The sequence below is a fragment of the Periplaneta americana genome, chromosome 15, assembly GCF_040183065.1.
Source record: "Periplaneta americana isolate PAMFEO1 chromosome 15, P.americana_PAMFEO1_priV1, whole genome shotgun sequence".
NCBI classification, from domain to species: Eukaryota; Metazoa; Arthropoda; class Insecta; order Blattodea; family Blattidae; genus Periplaneta; species Periplaneta americana.
In genome coordinates, this window is record NC_091131.1 from 48764123 (window position 1) to 48784363 (window position 20241).

General features: G+C 35.9%; 1 protein-coding gene across 2 annotated transcripts in view; it reads left to right on the plus strand.

Annotated features, from left to right (window-relative positions):
• Positions 1-11617: 11617 nt before the first annotated feature.
• The window catches only part of LOC138714864 (proton channel OtopLc-like), a 34359-nt gene continuing 25735 nt past the window's right edge, over positions 11618-20241 (plus strand). For both annotated transcript variants that reach the window (XM_069847083.1, XM_069847082.1), the window contains exon 1: positions 11618-11753. The gene's annotated coding sequence lies outside the window, so the exon portion shown is untranslated. The remainder of the gene's footprint in view (positions 11754-20241) is intronic.

Below are 20241 nucleotides of genomic sequence, written 5' to 3' on the forward strand. Positions count from 1 at the left end.
TGTATTCGTATTTATAAAATTTATAGAATTTCTAAATATAAACTCTAAATTCCTACAAGACTCATTTACTGTTCTATTAATGTGCAATTTAATGATAAGTTAAAAGTAAAATTAACATCCAAATCTCTGAGTATTATCTTGCCAATGTTTCTCCATTCATGTTGTAATGTGTTTTCAATCTTTTCTCAATCTACTAAAGCTAACAGCAAAACATTTATTAATGTTAAGTAACAACATATTGTTTAAACAATTATTACCTAAATTGGACGTTACATAATCTCCTTACTAGGTTAAATACAATTATGTAGTCAAAAGGAAACACTAATGTTGAAAATGATAAAAACTGACGTCACTTCTTTATATGTAAGACGCCAATGAGATACTGTAAATGTAACGTGTGGTGAAATTTCTAAAGAAGTTAAGTTCACAGGTTCTCTCCATAGCATTTTTCCTACGTCAACCTAGCGCTGTACTTAGTTTTCTACTACGTGTGAACAAAGCACAGGAATTCCTGGTCAAATTATTTGTTGACTTGCTGAGGTGTGAACTGGAAGCGGCCCTTGTGCAATTCAACAAATGCAAAGTTAAGGGCAAACAAGAGTTTGCGACTCCTAATTAATTGTGTAGCTTCTCTACTTTCCCGTCAGTGTTATTTAACCACGTCGTGTCAACACTGCATCTATTTGCGGTCGACAGTATTGGCAAATATCAATATTTCATTAGAGTAAGTGAATTGACGCATCACTGGAAAAGATGAGGATCCCACGACAATGAATACCAGATCTATTTACAGCCACGCGCTCACGCAATTCGATGAATAACTGCCATGTCTATGTGACAATTTTAGCCTCATTTACTTTCAAAAGCTGAGTACATACTGTGCGAAGAGCAATTCGGGGTTTGTCAACAGTAAATCTCAAAGCATGGTAGATAAACGAAAATAGTTAAATATGGTTTAAGAAGACCTTCAACATGGTGTTGGATTTTTAGGTTCCTGCATCGTGTCATAAATATAGGAATATTCAAACTTTCGGAGTTGTTTAAGGATCCGTTCGCAGGAGAACAGCTCTAGGTAACGGATCCAACGGATTTTATCTTTCTGATTATGAGGTCCATATCTGCATGGTATAAACTAAAAAAACAATATCGCATTATTAGCAATTATTCTTCATAACCAAGCTCGGATTATGATGACCTAAAATGTTTGCAAAATAATATGTAAAAGACATTAAAAAATTTAAAGAAAATGACGTAATATTTAAGAAATGCCCTACAGATCTACAATTCGACCCTCACAAGTATTAACATTGTAACTCATTTTCTTCCATTTTTCAGGAGAAGCAAATGAATTTTTAAAATGATCATGTAAATCAGTGTATACAGATAGTAACAATAAGATTTTACATACGATTGGGAAGGTTTAGAGCTACAATGATAATACTGGAAGAAAAAGAAACAATTTAAGACCATATTAACTAGCATAACTCAAAACTATAAAAAGTTGAGTTACAATGTTAGTATTTGGGAGGGTCGAATTGTTTTATTAAAACTACAGTAATCATTTTTCCCGCCAAAATATGGACTAGCTTTCTTAAAATATCGTTTTAGAACGTTTATCCTTAAACATCGTCACTTACAGGCCATTCGTCATCTCGTGAATCTTTCTGCTCGTCAGGAGAAGAAGAAAGTGGATTGAAGATTATCGTTTATTTCCCTTGCTGCAGCAAATATCCGGACCACCAGATTTTCTGATTCAACTGGGGTTGCGTAAACAAGATTACGCATCTGTTCCCACACAAAACCAGAGGGGTAAAATCAGGAGATCGGGGAGGCCAAGGCGCAAGATCGCCTCTGTCAATCCACTTCCCTGGAAATTGTTCAAGTAATCACGCACACGATGTGAATTTGTACAGTAGTTATGAACTGAAGAACGCATATGCCCTCTGCCGGTTTAATAAAGCACTGCACTGGGTCAAGACGTACAACAAAATGTGAATTTGTAGAGTAGTCATGAACTGAAGAATTCATACGTATTCTGCCGGTATAATAAAGCTTCTGAAGAAAATATAATAGAGAGAAAACCGTTTGTTTTGGTGTCCCATGCAACCTTTCGGAATTTGTCGGTCTAATTACTTTTCACCCTCTATGCTACGGCGTAAGCATTTGGTTTCACGAGATAATGAATTGGACCACATTTTGCAGAAAGAAACCAACTCACATTACACCTAAACTGAGAAAAATGCACTGAAAAGTTAAACGTGAGTGATAAATTCACAAGCAAATAAAACTACATACTTATTGCTTAACCAAAAGCGTATTGTACGAAGTATCTTTGTTCAAAATATGTATCCTTGGAATTATTTAATTATTGAGACATTAAATTTGTTTGTGGGTTACATCTTTTCGGCAGAATGTGGTTCAATTACCTGTAATAATGGAACAGTTACAAAAAATACCTAAATCGCCCTGTTTCAGTAATTGAAACGCAGTAAATGTACAACAAACTCTCCTCACTGAAAACTAGCAAGCAACTAGTGGTGTTTTACTCGTGTTCGCGAACCTTGTTTTGATTGACTCATTCTTCGACAGAAAGGAAGTTTATCTTCATCACAACTCTCGTTCATCATACCGGACCAGCATTATATAAATATGTCATTAAAATACTTTCAAGAGAAATAAGTTTTCTTTGTTGTAAAGTCAGCGATATGAGTGAAATACGCTGTTGTTAGTTTTGATAACCGCCAGATATTCTTAGTACCCACGAATATATGATGTCATGAGCAATACCTGAAACCGAATCCTGCTTGTTTCTTCCTAGCAGATCAGCAACCTATATCCAAAAATAGATAATACATTTGTTAAATCCTGATTATGACATAAATGTTGAGTCAAACTTAAAAAAAAAAATCTGAAAAAAGCCTAGAACTTAAAAAATAGCATAAACTCCGAAAACGTAGAAAAATGACCAAAAATTGTCTAAAAATTACAGATTTTTATAATTTGAAAATCACAGAATATAGGATTTATAATTAGACAAAGCAATGTCTCCGACAAAAAAAAAAGACATATGATCAAAATCCGGAACTTGTTCAAAACCTAATCCATTTGATTGAACAAACATTAATAAACACGTTCGTCTTGATCACTGTCATCGAAAAGAACATGATAGTCTGATGGAATGCGCAATTTGTTCCTAACTTGATTACGCAACTTGCAAAACATTCGGTGGCAACACCTGAATGACTCCAAAACTAGATCCTTAGGGAAAGTCGTCTGAACATTCTGGTAATTTCGTATTGATTACTGTTATACTGCTGATAGACCGATTAGTGGTATTGTTGCCTATGCTATATTTGGACCAATTAATTCAAGAAGTGGGGAAGTGGTAATATGCAGTGTGTGTAACCTTGAATTTTGCATTGTATCAAAAAGTGTCTGTAAGATGTGTTACGCGTAACCAGTAATTGGTGTTAAAATAATGTCAAAAGTGATATAAATCTTGACAATGGGAACAAATTTATATTATATACACTATTTAATCATTGTTCTTTATCACTAATATATTAAGTAAAATATATACTGTATTAGTATCTTTTGTGCCAATTTTGTGATCTTATCTTGTGATATATATGTAAATATATAATGTATTTCTCTCTCTGTCTCTCTCTCTCTCTCATTCTTTTCACATTTGTGCTTTTTGTATTTTTGTGTAATTTTATTTCTATTTCCTATTTTCTTCTTCTCTCTGTATTTGTTTTTGTATACGTCTATTTGTATTCTGCTGGTGTGCTAGAGAAGTCCTGATGGCCTTAACTCAGTCAGATTAAATAAATAAATAAATAAATAGTTCTCTGCCCAACGAAGGTCTTTCATTGCAAACCCAGTATCTTTTCTACTTTTCGCCTTCCTCTTAGTCTCCGCATATGATCCACTTATCTTAATGTTGTTTATCAATTGATATCTTCTTCCGCCCCGAACTTTTTTCCCGTTCACAATTTCTTCCAGTGAATCCTTCAGTAGGCAGTTCCTTCGTATCCAGTGACCCAACCAATTTCTTTTTCTCTTTCTGATAAGTTGTATGAAGAAGACAAGATGGCTATCTTCGAATCTGGTGCAAACTCAACATTGGTATCACCAATCAATACAGAACCAGAAACGTATTCATATTCATTGTCTACGAAGCATCTGATGAAATTAACATTATGCACGTGAAAAAAATCGAATCGTGTGTATACTGCTGTCCGCACGAAATCTATTTGTTTGTTTTGTAATTATATTTCTTTATTCTGTATATTTGAAATAAATAAAATTGAATTGAAAAAAAATTGAACTGAAAAAATGCCCGTTTCGAATAAATGCCGTCTGAACGAGGCAAAGTCTTGCCTCCGAGTTTCAACAGTATGTGTGAAAGAGAGGGGGGCAAACAGACAAATGGACAGAGAGCAAAAACGTGCGGTCCTGAGGATGCTCAAATAAATGTCACAGTTTTGTGAACTGCGGAGGCTGTGAATAAAACCGATCATTTCCACTGAAAACAAAAAATGAGTTTTTTACGGTTTCGGTATGTTTAGAGAGTCATCTTTCTGAATATGTTACTGTTTTTTTATTCTAACTCGGTCATTTCCGTGAGAAACATTATGGTAAAATCAGTATTTTCAATCAAAACCAGATATTTCCATATCATAGTAATGCCAATGTTTTAATTCTCTTTTTTGTATAAAAACGGGCATTTACAACATTCAGTATGTGTGTCAATTACCAATCCATTCAAAATCGGTCATTTCTACTTCTATGTGAAAGAATGGCTAATATCTTATTGCTAATTGAAATTATTGTAAAAATATTCATCTTTCCATGATACAGTAGAATGAAAGTGAAGGTTATCTAGGGAGATAAGCTATTCAATTCATATTTTTATTTTCATGCAATATACATTCACATAATTGAGCTAAATGTCTTCTTTAATTGAAATTATTGTAGAAGTGTTACGATACGGATGATTATGTAGTAAGCACCGGCCAGGACGCCATCTTTCCACAATAGAGGTCCTGGCATATATTTTCCCGTTAGAGTGTAAAGGAACTCACAATATGCTAGTCATAAGAAAATTTTCAAAATTTAATTACATTACATGTAAGTTATGTATTTAGTATTGCAAGCCTACTGTATATGTTCTGGAATCCTATTGCTGGAAGATTGCCTGGTCGATGCTTACTACATAATTACCATGCAATGTTATATTCGTTAGGCCTACTTCATGATACAGGTTGATGTAAGTGACGTGTATGTTTTACAGTTATAAATGTCAAATAGCTTTTTTCCGAACAAAAGTAAATATTTTCCTCATAATTCCAAACAAAACCGGATATTTCCAAAAGATTTTTGTCTATAAAATGCACAGAAAATTACTAAAATCATGACTATTGACACTATTAGAACAAATGACGTAACATACTCGACATATAAAATTGAAAATTGAGGTAAAGTGAAGACTCGAAAAGTTTTTCTACTTCCTTAAAAAAAAAAATACTATTTTGGAAATGGTCGGTTTTGTTCGCAACCTCCACAACTACTGCTTAACAACTGACTTTTCCCACTGTACGTTACTGTAGGTTACATATCCTACAACACAAATTTCTTTCAACCTAAATCCCTCAAATAGGATGACATATTCAGAATAAGCTATGCGACCATTAGTCTTGGAGTTCATAAAAATGTACCATAAGACCAAAGATGAAAAAAATTCAAGGCGTGATAGCACATGAAGGGTCATGGCCGACCAGCGGCTGCTGGTCTCACGTCCACATGCCTTAGGAGAAGTGAACGATCATCCAACTAGAACGAGGTATGGTGTGGTTAGCACGATAATCCCCTCAGCTGTTATAGTTGGTTTTCGTAACCGGGTTTCACTACATATCGCAGTTCTCCGAATTCATCACGATACTGGATGGGCATCGGTCCCATACACTGGCCGAAATTTCGTAAGAAAATAAGACAGATTTTTCTTACTCCTAAGTTCATTTTTTGTTATTGACTTTTCTAATGTCATTCGCAGAGATAAAACCTTCATGACCATAACAACAGATGACTACAAACTAACGAAAAATCTTTTACATAATTTATTTTGGTTTGTTACTTTTTTGTGTTAACTGATTTCCAAGACGGTAAATAATTACCAAAGGAATATCACTGCATTGGGTTATTTATTGAGAACACTATCTTCCAGTTCACAAAGTAAGCTGATTAAGTAAATTTATCGCGGCATTCAGAACGATTTATCACTAAATTTTTATTTAATTGAACGCTAAGTACTGCTTATTGTAAAGATATTATCACTTATTCCATAACCCACGCAGAGCTAGTTTGCAGTTCGCGAATTCCATAACGTTAAATACTACAACAAACTACTAATTCGCAAATTCTATATATAACTCCACCTGTGGTTCAAAGAGCTACAACTCTTAGTTGTAGTCAACTTGAGAGCATGTTGAAGTGAACAGTTAAGTAATAGGTAGGCCTATGTTTCCTCGAACTAAACTGTCAACATATTAACCTACCATGCCATTTATTTTTGAACGGAATATATTTTACTTTATAACTCCTTTAAAACATATCGAACTTGGAAATTGTTGTGAGAGTATTTACTAGAAAAGTTAATGTAATCAACCATATTTTTCAAAAGGGTCATTATTATGTAATAAGATCGTATTAAATAGCATGTTAAAATATACAAAACACAAAATGGTCTGAGGTTCCTATTCATTAATATACGCAATTTAAAAGGTATTTAGAGATATTTTACCTACAAAAAAAACAATTACATTAATTGAGACTATTATTTAAACAACTTAAAGTGCGGAAAAAAAAATTGTCCAATGGAAGACCCCTTAACTTGTCGTAAATTGCCCCGACTCTACCAGTGGGCTCATAGATGTCACTTGTGCTGAGAAGCATAGACCACTTAGTTCGTCAGGGATTATTCAGAGTGCACCACAGGCGGTGCGCCCACATTAAATTCGTAATGAATTTTAATGATGGAAAAAGAATTCGGATGTCACAGGGGGAACTATCGAATTGTCACAGATAATCTTCAATATTAATAGACCGAACAGTGTCACATTAAGATCTAATGATAGAGAAAAAACATTATTCAATAAAAAAGTAAATCCTCTTCTTGAGTTTACAATCGTTGTGCACTTCTTGGACATGAAGATAACGAAAGTATCAATATCCCCCTATTTAATCTGATTCCATTCACGTGAAAGCAAATATCTCAGCTACCCATGTGCATGGACATCGTCGAGATAAGGTGGACCCCCCATGCTTAATAGGATTATAGTCAGGAGACTGTGCTGGCCAAGGCAACACTCAATTCCTTCGACACACCTCGCAATATGTGGACTGGCGTTATGTCCACTCTTTCCAACACAGCTTCATTTCTTATTCTGTCTGTCCAATTCACACGCTCCACTCTTCTCCATATCCACATTTCAAATGCTTCTAGTCCTTTCTCTTCACTTCGTCGTAATGTTCATGTTTCTGCCCCATACAATGCCACATTCAACACAAAGCACTTTACTGTCTCTTCCTTAGTTCTTTTTCCAGAAGTCCGCAGAAGATGCTTTTTTATATTAAAAGCTTCCTTTGCCATTGCTATCCTCCTTTTGATTACCTGGCAGCAGTTCATGTTATTGCTTATAGTACACCCCAAGTATTTGAAGCTGTTCACTTGTTCTACTGCCATACAGTATTTAGAATTTACTGTATCTTCAAAAAATATTCGCCGCATTGTTTGCTTACAGCTGCAGCACATCACATGTTAATTTTTCCATTATGCAACAGAACCTGTTGTGCTAATCGGGATTCATCTGTAATCCAGTGTCTATTGTTCTATGAAGCAACAAGACCATGTAAATAAAATCATATTCATCTGAAAAAAAATATATATTACGAAAATTCTATCAAAAGATGTCGGGAATATTTAAATGCAGAGAGACGTTTCTTTAAACAATTCATATAACACAGATTATTATTCGCTATAAAATGAAAATATAATTGTGTGCATATCATTATTAATCGCAGTTAAATTACTAAAAATACGCGGGAGGTTATGGATCGATAATGGAACAATCTAGGTTGGTCACATAGCATGAAACAGCCGAATGGGACGCTCTGTAGTATCAGAGACATAGGATATTTTGCAGCTTTTTTATCATCTTTACGAACTGGAGAAATCTGGGTATAGTCATGGATGCACTCTTAATAGCGAATTCTATATTTACGTTTGCTCACTGTTAATGTGATGCCTTCTATTGCCTTAGGTCAAGTTCGGTGTCGCGAGTGCTTCATATCATCAGCGTATTCCGAATCTCACCGGTCCGATGGCATCAATGACGTCACGTTGCAGCGAAATAAGGAACAAAACTGCTGGAAGGATCGATGGCTGTCATGGCGACTGTACAAGTTGTTGTCTGTGATACGCTAGCAAAATTTTGCGAAATTTTCGTACTCCCATCTCGTTCAAAGAAAAGATAGCATAAACAATTTATTTCTTGAACCGGTAGTAATAACGGGTCCGTTGACATGTTCGCTCATAAGCCATTAACATATTGTTTTTACGTTGTACTCATTATAAACAATACAGCAGAACATACCGCCATGACACAACAGTGCACGATGTCATTCGTCTGCTAATTCCCGCCCTATACAAGAACCAATCAGATTCACTGATGGCGGCTGATGGAGACTGCCACCACCTCTGCAAGTTGATGGCACCGGTGCGACACCGGTGGAGCATCAATGACGTCATCGGTGGAATTCGGAACACCGTGATGCCATCGGATTGCTCACCGGTGAGATTCGGAATACGCTCCATGAGTCCAACCGCCTGTTCGAATTGTTCAAGTTGAAAAATTCCAAGAACTGTCCCGAGCAGTGTTGCCAACAACACAAAAATTCCAGCTAAAATATAAATACAATAAATATCGCGACGCAACGGACCATTAAGAGCTAGGGTCAACTATCCACTGCTGGCCTCACGTCCACATGATCGCGCAGAGGTGAACGATCATCCAACCAGAACGGAAGTATCACGTGATTAGCACGACGACCCCCTCATTCGTTACAGCTGGTTGTCGTATACGAATTTAGCTACCTATCGTAGCTTCCCAAATGCATCTCTATGCTGGGTGGGCACCGGCCCAATACACTGGCCGAAATTTCATGAGAAAATTTCTTCCCCATGAAGACTTGAACCAGTGTGAAAAAACAACTATAGCCTATGCTAGATCTATTCATGCGGTAAATAACTAGAATACATTTTATTCGCAATTAATATCCAAGTTACATTAGATGTTAAAGGTAGTTTCTAAGTTAACCTAAAAATCAATGATTATCAAGTTATTGTATATAATTTTATGACTTCCAAAAGTTGAGCAGGTATATCTGTAGAAGTTGAAGCTGCAGTGGAATTTGGTGTTGGTTGTAATTTGTATGCCACAGTTGTTTACATATTTTTTTTCTTTCTTTTTTTTTTTTCAAAGAATCGATGCAGAAATCAAAGAAGAACTAACTTCTACATCACAAATTCTATTAATTTTTAAATTGATTTTGTACCACTGGAATCACGATAATTTAATACCTCACAAGAAAAACCAACAGAATTCTTACTTAAAGACAAACATAAAAAAACTATTACAACGAGACAGGATTTTACTGTAGATTTCCCACTATCACTTAAATGGCTCTTTTCTCAACTGAACTGTCACTAGAAAACATATTTAGTTGAAAAACAACCAAGTTGGTGACACTGGTCCCTGGCTGTAGAGTTGAGTACGAAAGAAATACTAATTCTAAGAAGTTTGACTTGAATACATACTTCATTCAGTTTATCAAAGATACTTGGAAATGTATTTACTTTATTTAAACAAATCATAGCTGTCACTAAATGACACTAAGTAACCTGTCAAGAAGAACAAGTAACCCAACTTAGATCAATAAACTGAATAATAATGTTGATTTTTATGCTCCGAGTTTTGCAATACTTGATTCGCATCAATTATGGAGATCACCGCTGATTATTTTTTCGCCGTCGGAATTCTGTAAAACCGACTTATTGTGCTAATAATAAAGCGTACCTATTATCTATTCTATTAGTCCCCTTTGAGGCGATGGGCACGGGCTGAAGACAGTTCTCGCACGTAAGCCGCTTGAGTGGACCCATTTTACTACTCGAAATGGAAAGGTATTCATGTCCTAAGGCCCCCCGCGCTACAGATTGCCCTATAAGCAGCCTTCGAACTCCCCTACAGGCTACAGGAACAATTTATCTTTCCGCGTAGGCATCACCGCGGTCCCTTAACTCCAGGTCCCACTAGCACTACGACATCCAGGAGAGAGCCCACGGTACATAGCACTACCACCAGCAACTAATGATCATAAACCACAACGCCCAAGTTCGTGGTGACCTGTAGCCGACTCTACATCGGAGCAAGCCTCAAATACGGGAAATAAATGGAGATAATGATGAAAGGGGGGAAGTGTAATTATGATGGCGAAATGAGTCCGAGGTCCAATTAATTATTTATAGTAATTTTTCAATTTTCCTAAAGAAAATCATACTTCATTTCCAGATTAATATAGGAAAATAGTTCTAGTTACCAAAATTAAATTATGTCTGTAAACCATACAGGGTGAGTTTTAAGTCCGCCGACAAACTTCGGGGGTGATTCCTGACTGAAAATGGAGCACAAAAATTCATATCACCTTGTGTCCGGAAATGCATAGTTTCCACGGTAGATGGCACTAACGACATTCTCTCATAACTGGCAGTGTGCGTTTTCTGTGTTGCAGAGAGTGTGATTTAAGTAACGTAGAAGCCGGTATTCATTCCAGGAACAAGATGATGTACCGAAAAATGGCTCCAAATGTTGTGTAATGTGGTGTCTGTCAGGGTACGTGGCTCGGTACATCCGTGCGTTCTCTCGACCGTTTCCACCTGCTTGGCCATGCACGAACATCATCTCGACTTGTTCCTGGAATGAATACCGGACCATTGTGCTTCTACGTTACTTAAATCACACTATCTGCAACACACAAAACGCACACTGCAAGTTATGAGAGAATGTCGTCAGTGCCATCTAACGTGGAAACTATGCATTTCCGGACACAAGATGATATGAACTTCTGTGCTCCATTTTCAGTCAGGAATCACCCCCTGAAGTTCGTCGGTGGACTTAAAACTCACTCTGTATAAAACAATAATTAAATCAAATCCTTCTACTTGTTTATGGAAAAAATTGGCATTAATGACTCAGTTTATTATAACAAGACTTTCTCCTTTATTAAAATTACTTTATCTTCGCTAGAATATTAAAATTTACATGTTATGTTTACCAGAGTTGTCTTAATCTCTCTTACATAGAAATTTCAAATGTATAGTCTTAAAAGTTGATGAGATATAGAAGAAAATGTGAGCTGCTGTATTTTATAGTAGATTTATACTACCTTGTTACCTTAAAGTGCTTTACGTTACGTTACTGTAAGTTGCTTAGGGTCTGATTTTAGACATGTTTGTTCTTCTAATTATCTCACTTAGAGGATCAAAATGGCGACACAAGGTCGATATGCTAAGGTCTCAACTTCAGATCTACATGTGCAGTCGGACTCCTGAATCAGCGTCGGGAAAGAAGTGAGCTGAGAGTGGGGAGCAAGTTCTTATTACAACAAACGAGCGAATTGCACAAGCGAAATTGGTAGGTAGTTCTTTAAAGAGTTTTATAAATTAGATATATTATGAGTATATGACAATCAATATGAACTGGCCAAGGAACCCTAAAGCCTTGGTCTTTCTGAACCGACGCATTCGACGTGCGAGGTGCGAGGCCCGCCTCGCACAAATCCGGACTACACGAGAGATAGTGAGTGGTTTCTATAGCTGCGAGATGCGAGGTCTGCGCACCTTGCAGCTATAGAAACTAGTGTCGCTATGTTCGGTTCAAGTTTGTCGAGTACGGCGAAGTTCGACATTCGCCGATGTTCGCTCCGCAGAACGAGGCCTGTCGTGTTTGTTCCATCTTGTTATAGAAATATTCGCTGTCTTTCACTCATGCTTTAAGCCCTTAAGAATTTTATCACATATTTTGCGATTAGTTTTTCATATGAAATAAGATGAAGTTTTTAATGTCTTGGTTGCATCTCTCACGTTCGAACATTGCAAGACACTAACAGAAACTACTCACTATCTCTCGTGTAGTATGGATTTGTGCGAGGCGGGCCGTAATAACCTTTTATTGAAATTAATTTCATATCTTAATCGTTCATAATAAACCTGTTTTTATTCTAAGTTCGTAGTATACGAAACCATTGATCCCATACAATGGAACGAAGGATAAAAAATCGTTCAGGAATAGACTATTATGAGAATCTAAAGAGAGAAAAAGGATTAAAAATCACAAATTTAATTTTATGATTCTTTTAAAATACAATTGTATTAGGCTTCGGATAATGAAGAATACCACCTCGAAACTAGTCAGCCAGTTAAACTGCAAAAAGTTAACACACTAAAGATATCACAAAGTTATTCGGTGATTATTATGTATTCATTACAGAAAATAACAAACTGAAGATAATTTTGTCTAAATAATTACTATTTATATTATGATTTAAGACTAATATTGGTGTCCAAAACAGAATGCAAACATCTGAGCCGCTGAGAGCAGAAGTGGTGTAAGTCAAAAATGGGTAATGAGGGTTAAAGTAAACATTCTGTAAAATACAGCGCAAAGTAGCAATTAATATTCAATTTATTTAAACTATTAGTAGTCAGTGGACAGCACGAAGGACATATTAATTGCTACTTTGCGCTGTAGTTTACAGAATTTTTACTTTAGACCTCATTACCGAATTTTGACTTACACCACTTCTAATCTGAACGGCTCATTTAAATATATCAATCAACTTGAGTCTTCTGCTGTGTCTCAAGCAGTAGTGTTTCTATAAATACAACACAACAGGATTCGGTTTTCAGAAGGGAAGACTTTACTTCTCTCCATTTGTATTGTTAGTGTGACACTTCTCTTATGTTGTACTATGTTATCACAAGTTGAAGCAATGCGCCACACTGACCGTATGCCATGGAATTTCTGCTACTCGCAAAAGTTAAAATTCGCACTTTAATGCAAATGGGTGGAATGGACCAAAAGGATCAATCCTTGAAGTGGACGACGATATTACTACTACTTCTGATTGAGATTAATTAACCCTTAATCCGAAATATATAGCCTACTAAAATCACATTTATAGAAAGATCGGTCTAGGAGACCGGACATATTTCATTATTGTTCCCATGAGTAATTGATACACATTTAACTCAAGTGTTCCCATGAGTAATCGTGTTTTAACTCAAGTGTTCCCATAAGTAATTGATACACATTTAACTCAAGTGTTCCCATAAGTAATTGATACACATTTAACTCAAGTGTTCCCATGAGTAATTGATATACATTTAACTCAAGTGTTCTCATGAGTAATTGATACACATTTAACTCAAGTATTCCCATGAGAAATTGATACACATTTAACTCAAGTGTTCCCGTGAGTAATTGATATACATTTAACTGAAGTACGTTATAATATATTTTCATCAATACATATTTTACAATAAATATAATTAATATTATTTAATTCAGGATAATTTATTTTGATCAATTAACCAGAACCAGGTAACAGATGTCTACAGGAGCAGCTGCACTACCGAAGTCTCTAGCGGATGTAGTAACCAGACCTCGAATAATATTGTGTGAAGGCGTTTCTCTGGTTTTTCGTTGGGATTGGCTATACAATACAGACTTCTCTTCCCCAGGATATACGTCTTTTGTTGGGGAGGTATTAAGCCTTGGTTTTTTTGAACCGACGCATATGAGGTGCGAGGCTCGCATCGCACAAATTCGGACTACACGAAAGATAGTGAGTGGTTTCTATACTGCGAGGTAAGCAGACCTCGCACCTCGCAATTATAGAAACCACTCACCATCTTTTCTATAGTCCGGATTTGTGCGATGAGGGCCTCGCAACTCGCATGCGTCGGTTCGCATGCGTGGGGCTGTTTTATCTCTATTCTCATCTGGCGACTTCACTAGGGATTTGTATGTCTCTTTCTATCAACTCATCATCTGACTCTGAATCTGATGTTTTAGTCTGATTAGCACTAGGGATGATAAAACCAAGGTTTGTGCAAAATTATCAAAATGTGAATATTCATCTACTTCATTTTCATCACCAACTTCATCTTCATCTTCTAGCCAATGCTGAATTATTTTTCGAAAATTAGGATCAGTGGGCATAACTGACATGGTGGGATATGTTTGCAATAACTATGAGACATAATAAAAACTAATTATATAAAATAAATTAAACACAGAACATACTTACAACAATATTGAAATTGACGTACTACGTAATATGATATACCGGTCTGTAAGACCGGCAAATATCGCAGACAATAATTTTATTACGTACGTTAATAAGAAAGAGCGACAACAATGCACGAAACAGATTTAGATTACAGCCATACTACAGCACATCTAAAGAAAGACTAAAGAAAACTTAGCTGAAATGATAAGACATAATATTAAGCAGTGTTGCAAATATTCAAGAAACAAAATAGCATATCTGCCTAGCAGACTGATATTTCGGGTTAATAGTTAAATTTGGTACAGAAGATATATAATACATTCTTAACACAATTACAAACATTTTGAAAAGAAGCTTCTAAAATGTTTTAGGTTTTCGTCATGCAGAATCACTCACGTTCATAAATAATGCCGAAGTAAAGTAAAGTAAATCCGTGGCGCTACAGCCCATGAAGGGCCAAGACCGACCAGCAAGCTGCTGGCCTCACGTTCACATGGCGAAGCAGAGGTGGACAATCATCCAACCAGAATGGAGGTATCGTGTGGTTAGCACGATGATCCCCCCAGCCGTTATAGCTGGTTTGCGAAACCGGATTTTCGCTACCTATCGTAGCTCCCCAAGTGCATCACGATGCTGGGTGGGCACCGGTCCCATACACTGGCCGAAATTTCATGAAAAAATTCTTCTCCCATGAGGACTCGAACCAGCGCACATTCCGTAACCCGAGTTCTAGGCCTTAGACCACGACGCCATGGCGCGGGACTCATAAATAATGGTAAAGGCGTAATAATAACAATAAAAGTCTGATAAATTTAAATTTCAGACTACTTTAAAATGAATGTAATAACTTAAATTATATTCACAAATAAAATAACAGAAGGCATAATAAAACTGAGGCGATAGTTTGCTATATAAATAATCTTTATTACATTTATCTGTTAGATTGTAAGTAGTTTTATAATTTAACTAAACATAAATATTGCACTTATCAACGGCTATTTTAATCAATTCGTTTCTTCAAAGAAGTTATTGCTATTGTGTCAAACATCTGTGTCTTCTTCTATCAAAACTACGTATATTCTGCTAAGTTTACAAAACAAATTTCATCCCTGACGTTAATAAATGTTAACCAAGCTACTATTAACAAAATAATATTTGCTGACATGTCGGTTAGTCAAAGTACACACAAGTTAAATCAATTCATCAAACAGTATAATCGAGCTAATTCTGACAAGATGTTGAAATCATGTAGTGTCACATATTAACTTGGTACAGTATGTAACAGCACAAAGGCAACTCAAGAGTGGAGTTCATTACACGCTCTAAATTTTGTTACTTTAGAGATCAGCAAATAAACTACAAATAAAAAAAATGGATTCGAAATTCACAAGACAAAATCTCCACAAGCAATAATAATAACAGTATTACATCGTCCCTAAATCGAGGACTAGGTTTCAATGCCGCTGAGAGTGAATATTCACAATGTGGACTAGGGCTGGGGACGGAGCTGTTCGGTTCGGAGCAGTTACTGTGACGTCATTGCTCGGTTGAACCGAGTACAAATTTGTGGCGGCAGATTTAAAATTTAGATGGATTGAGTCGATTTTAGAACGTACTTTGAAAGTGAAACCAAGCATGTTTTGAAAGCGTTGCAGTAAAGCGCTTTCGCTTTGCCAATTGACGAGAAAAAAGTGCTTCTCTTCATTGCAAAATGGCGGTTGCAAATTTTGTTTGCGTGATTACAACTATTTGCGGAGTTATTTTGTATGAAAGGCCTATTTAACTTTCAGTGTTGTTATATATGACAGACGAAATAAAATTGATAAAATAATTTATAATACTAACAGCTAATAAATTAACATGTGAGGTAAACATTAAACGCTCCAGCTAAGTAAACAAGAAGATAGAAACAGGCTCCATGAAGCGCTGCCTAAAACACTTAAAAATAACACACAGAATTATTTACTATTACGGAAAGTGGATAAAATAATCAATAAAACGTGGAATCTTAAACTGAAGAACATAACGTTTATTTATTTTATAACATTACTAGCCTTCAATACAACCATGTTCTCTTTAGTGAAGAGTAATATTATTGATAAATTAAAGTAATTAGGTAACATAATTTGTACAAATAAATACAAATAAAATGATGACTGATGAGGTAACACAAATCCAATAAACACAAATAGAAGAAAAATATAATGCACTTCTTTTTTAATATATTTTAATATTAATCAAACACTCTATATAATAATAATAATAATAATAATAATAATAATAATAATATTATTATTATTATTATTATTATGTACAGTAATATGTTCAGACTGTCAGTGTTCATTAGGCCCACTTGACAGGTCATATAATACGATGAACTCCTCTTCAATACTAGAGACCTTTCAGCCCGCCTTGGGGATAAGGAAATAATTTGTCCTGCAGCAGAAAATATTTAAATACAACTGTACCTATGTTGTTGTCTGCTTAGAATTAAGTAAAACACGTGAACTCTGAACGTTTGAACTGACCGATAACGGCTACGGTTAACCGAGTAACTTCGATGCTCCGCTGCCAAGCACATACACCGATAGAACCGAGTAACTCAACAGTTCTACTCGCTCCGTCTCCAGCTCTAATGTGAACACATACATATTTTATCTGAAGACTTTCGTAACGCCACTTTTTCAAGACGTTTCTCCGTTTCCGCTGCCTACATCCCTAAATCTTCTTTCAAATCTTGCTTGCAACTTTATCATCTCCAACAGTAAATCACTGAATGCCTTACAGAGTGTGTTAACATATAATTGTACATAATTATCATCATTATCGTCAACAACTTCAACACACACTTGAGCGATTTGATTGTTTGGATTTTTCCATAATATGGAAAACAATCAAATCGCATTACTGACAAAATGCAAAAATGCATATTATCATAATGCTTGTGTGCATTTTGTCAGTAATGCTCGCCGACGAAACCATGTCACGCCATGCTTCCATATATTATGTTATCGTGGTTGCGTCTATAACAGCGTCGTCAGCCACACCAGGGCTGGGCACCAAGAGCGGAGTCTACTCCCTCTCTTAAAATCCTTTCTGCCGCGCAGCATTGATGCCATAACGGATGAATATTAAGCGTCCCCGTTTAGAGTTTGGAATCGCTCCCGGTGCCCAGCCCTGAGTTACACAATCCACCAGTATTATTAAAAATACCACATTCCTCTACTCCTCAGTATCTTGCTTCACGCTTCCAAAGATTGTCAATCTCAACAGCAAGTGATTAAGGTCTACTTCTGATTCCCCAACATAGAACCTCTGCTTATTCTTCATCATTTAGTGTTGCAATTCCCCGACTTCGGAATTCTTTCCCGCGCGAGATCAGAGACTGTTATCATTATTATTATTATTATTATTATTATTATTATTATTATTATTATTATTATTATCATTAAATCGTCGTTTTGCGGTTTCAAAATTAAAAGAGTAATAATTGCATTAAAATTATTTCTCCGGAAAATAGCTAAATCTATACCCTAAATAAGAAGAAAATCAGGATATATGATAAGTTTCCATTTATATTCTGAAAAACAATATTATTATCGATAATTTAAGGATGCTGTATCGAATATAGTAATCTAGCATCGGGACAATTGGTGATAAAGAGCTGATATTTTGACGAGATGAGGCCGAGAATTCACCATTACAATATCTGACATTTACCTTACAGTACAGAAAAATGTTGAGAAAACTCAGCAAAGTAATTAACCCATACTGGATTCGAACTCAAGCTCAAGCGCAGTGCAAACCAACATAAAAAAATATCAGCAAAAATGTAAATGTAAATAATTGCACTTTCCCTTACTTTTCTCACGCTGTTCCATTTTTGTCGTCGAAAACAGAACAGCATAGGAAAAGCATAAAAATTCAATAATGTATGGTAAAGATTCTCGAGTTATCAATCAGCTGTGAATTATCTGTATACGGGTGTCACAATTCTGAATTCAGCTCTGGTAAACTGTGCTAAGGAAAGTTACAAATGAGTAAGTTATAGGCTATGTACTCTATATATATATATATATATATATATATATATATATATATATATATATACTTACTTACAAATGGCTTTTAAGGAACCCGAAGGTTCATTGCCGCCCTCACATAAGCCCGCCAGCGGTCCCTATCCTGTGCAAGATTAATCCAGTCTCTATCATCATACCCCACCTCCCTCAAATCCATTTTAATATTATCCTCCCATCTACGTCTCGGCCTCCCTAAAGGTCTTTTTCCCTCCGGTCTCCCAACTAACACTCTATATGCATTTCTGGATTCGCCCATACGTGCTACATGCCCTGCCCATCTCAAACGTCTCGATTTTATGTTCCTAATTATGTCAGGTGAAGAATACAATGCGTGCAGTTCTGTGTTGTGTATATATATATATATATATATATATATATATATATATATATATATATATATATATATATACCTCCTCACGCAGCAGCTCGTTGCACCTGAAGCGTAAGTGTATTTATATGAATATTATACAGAGTGATTCATAAATACCTGTAAAAACTTTGTGGGTGTAATGTAGAAATAAAAATAAAACTAAAATGTTCTATACAACCTTTCCCGCAAATCCTTACTTTTAGAGTTATGATGCAAAATGTCCTATCTTGCTATGTATCAAAAAGCCAGTAAAGCCTTCGGATGTGTAATGCTAGCCTACATAGCGACTGCGTTAGATGTTTGTTATTGGTACAACCCTATTACGTACAGTTGATTTCGACCTGATAAGACTTCGTTTACTGTACGTAGGTATGTACTGATCTTAGAATTTTATAGACCCCGTTCAACTCATTCTGAAATGTTTCATAGCTATTTTGATGTCACTGCTGTAGTTATGCTACGTTCAGAATTTGAGTGGCATAAACGAGCGCCTTCAGATGACCCCAAAAGTAGAAGTCTGGTGATCTGGCTGGCCAAGCAACTGGTGTTGCACGATCTATCTTACTGTACACAACTGAAGCCTACTGAATTAACGACAAAATGAATGTGTACCTACGGGACGTGGTGACTGTAGGAACTGCAACAGTGACATACAACCAAACATACCCACGTGCAGTAAACAAAGTTCTATCAGGTCGGAATCAACTGTAGTGGGGTGTACGAATAAGAAACATCTACCGCAGTCGCTATATATGCGAACGTGACACAGCCGAAGGCTTTACTGACCCATGTTTTTTATGTCTGGCAAGATATGACACTATCCATCATAACTCTGAAAGTAAGGATTTGCGGGAAAAGTTGTATAGAACATTTTAGTTTTATTTTTACCTTTACATTACACCCACAAAGTGTTTACAGGTATTTATGAATCACTCTGTATAATACTAGAAGAATCATATAGTCTGTAATAATTTAAAGAAATATTGAATTTTGCTGTATCGCAATATGTTGTTGTCTTAGGATAGGATAGGATAGGATAGGATAGGATAGGATAGGATAGGATAGGATAGGATAGGATAGGATAGGATAGGATAGGATAGGATAGGATAGGTTGTGCTAAGTTAAGTTTGGTTAGGCTAGGTTAATTTGAAATTCAATTTAATGCCTACATTTAATTAATCTTAAGATAAAATTTGGTTTAGACAAGAACTCAGAACAATAATTATGCCAATCAAGAAGTGCGTCAAGCCAATCTACTTCAGCGCTTCTGGAAATTTGTACAGAAACAGGCATCTAAATCACCGAAACTCCAGTGTGAAATACTCCCTGCTCATTTTCTAAGTACCAGCAAGCAGCTTCAGATTTTCAATTTAGTAT